Below are 2,500 nucleotides of genomic sequence, written 5' to 3'. Positions count from 1 at the left end.
TTACCTTTATATATTTATTTGCTAATGTATGTATTTATATGTAAAACCAACTGGCGGGTTTTGTTAGTATGTTCGTATTCCCCGCCCATTGGATTGATGTTTTCCTGCGTATTCTGGGCGTGGGACGCTGTATGAACCAGACACTTGTCACCCGCGAACTAGAGAGCATACAGTTTTTCTTGTTGTGTAGAATATAGTGATTTATGCATATTTTTTTTTTGCAATTTGTTGTGACTGTCATTTAACCCGCCATTATAAAATCGATATAAAGGTTAAGACACTCTCATAACCTTTCGAGTCTAAAGACTCTATAAAGGGGCATTTAGACGGTCGAACGGTTTGACAAACCCGGTTTGTCAAACAAGTGTTTGAAGTGATGTTTGACCGTGTGAATAGAATATTTGGTTGTCAAACACGTTCGACAAACGTGTTTGACAACCAAATACCCCATTCACACTGTCAAACATCACTTCAAACACTTGCCTGACAAACCGGTTTTGTCAAACTGTTCGACCGTGTAAATTGCCCCTAAGGAAGACTGCCTTCGCCAACAACAGGAGGCCGCATCGGTGGCGCCGGATAATGTGACACCGGCCTTGGCGTAATGACGACAGCGATGACGTAACTTCTGCGTGTTGTTGTTTTGGCCAACGCCAACCGGTTTTGTTCAGCTCAGGGACTATGGGAAGGAGGGACGCATTATACAAAGGAATACAGGGGAGATGGAAACAACAGCAGACCTATTGGTTCTTACGGGCCTACTTGCGAAATGGAAAATGGTGTAAACAGTTAAGAACGAATGACTTAATTTAGGCATATAAGCTCACAATGCTGATTAATAAGATAGATTGCGCTTGGGCGCCACATAATTCAGTGTCAAATCCGCCCCAATTAATTGAATAAAATCGTTGGGCACTGGCAAGAGACAAGAGCCAAAAACACAGAGTGCGTCATGGCTGAGTTGAACTGGTTAAGAAGAATCTCATATCTTTGAAAGAAGTTTTTTTCCGCCGTTGACACATGCAAAGAATTCCTGCCAGCAGGAGGCAGAGAGAGAAAGAGAGAGAGAGAGAGAGAGAGAGAGAGAGAGAGAGAGAGAGAGAGAGAGAGAGAGAGAGAGAGAGAGAGAGAGAGAGAGAGAGAGAAGGAGAGAAAGACTGAAAGAAAGAAAAGAAAATAAAGAATGTCACACGACTCATTGGGCCCATCCCTTGTGCACTCTTTTTAACAAACGCGACTTCAGTTGTTTGTGTCTCTTGTGAAACCAGAACAGTTTTTCGCCTCGGGAAAAAATTATAATGAATAAATAAATGAATAGATAAGTGAATAAGTAAATGAATAACTAAATATATATATGAATAACCAAACATAAATAGAGAAACATATTAATGAATACAAAATAATAAGTAAATGAATAAGTGAATAACAGAAATGATAATAAGTAAATAAATGTATAAATAAAAAAAATGAATAAATAAACAAATGAGTGAATAAATTAATAAGTAAATAAACAAAATGATAAACAATTAGAAATAAGACAGAGAAATAGAAAAATAAATAAATAAATACAAAAGTAAATATATAAGTAAAAAAAAACACGAACTTGGATAGTTTTTAAGAAATGGTTCTTCAGATACTTAGAATTAGATCATGTATTACTTAATCGAGGTGAATTGTAACCCCTTGGAAAACAGAGTATTCCACTTCCACACACAAACAAGTTGAAATAATGTCCTGTCGCACAAGTAGATATAAACACAATGAGGCGACGACATAAACATTAATACTCATTAATACCTTTTCTCTGCGCTGAGTGTAACTTAGTTTAGCGTATCTTAGATATGTTACAATTACTCTAATTGAAGTGAGTTAGAAACGTAGTATAATAGTTTTCTTTATCTTTTAACTATGCTAGATAATTCCTTTTTTATTACTCTTGCAGTCAATTATTTTGACATCAAAACAGGCCTTTTTCTAATTGTACAAGTGTCTTTCTTTGATTAATTATCAATAATATAACTAAGATGGTACTTTTCCTTTCACTATTACTGCCGTGGAGCTAATTTATTCACGCCTTGGCATCCCTCGATAAAAAAAACAGGGCTACCAATAGCACATAGGTCCCTACTAGGACGTCCTTTTTAAAGACGCCCTGGGCAAGAAGAATACTTTGAGTGCCGAAGACTCACTGAGTGAGTGAGTGAGTGAGTGAGGGAGTGAGTGAGGGAATGACTGGGCTGCAACGTGGGGGTGGAGACGGGCGGGTGGGGGATGGAAGGGGTGGGGGGGGAGGCGGGAGAACAACAGGCAACAGCTCGCCCAGAGGCCTCTGCGACGCAAGGTCGGGAGAGGGAACCCTGGACTGGGTTGGAGGCTGACATACTTGTCCTTCGGCTTGTGGGTGTAGGTGGTGTTGGTGTGTTTGTGTTATCGTTTGTAGTTGTGATTATTTTTGTAACTATGACGTGTTCGGGAAGTGGGACAGTGGTGTTTGGTAATC

The 2,500-nt window shown here is 39.2% G+C and overlaps 1 protein-coding gene across 2 annotated transcripts in view; it reads right to left on the bottom strand.

The window, feature by feature from the left end:
* Positions 1-2,500, bottom strand: part of SNF4Agamma (SNF4/AMP-activated protein kinase gamma subunit) — an 812,417-nt gene that overhangs the window by 769,234 nt on the left and 40,683 nt on the right. The gene's annotated exons all lie outside the window — the stretch shown is intronic.

The sequence above is a fragment of the Oratosquilla oratoria genome, chromosome 15 (genome assembly GCF_046742065.1).
Source record: "Oratosquilla oratoria isolate Oo_2021 chromosome 15, ASM4674206v1, whole genome shotgun sequence".
Classification (NCBI taxonomy): Eukaryota; Metazoa; Arthropoda; class Malacostraca; order Stomatopoda; family Squillidae; genus Oratosquilla; species Oratosquilla oratoria.
This window is presented reverse-complemented; position numbering and strand designations above follow the sequence as displayed.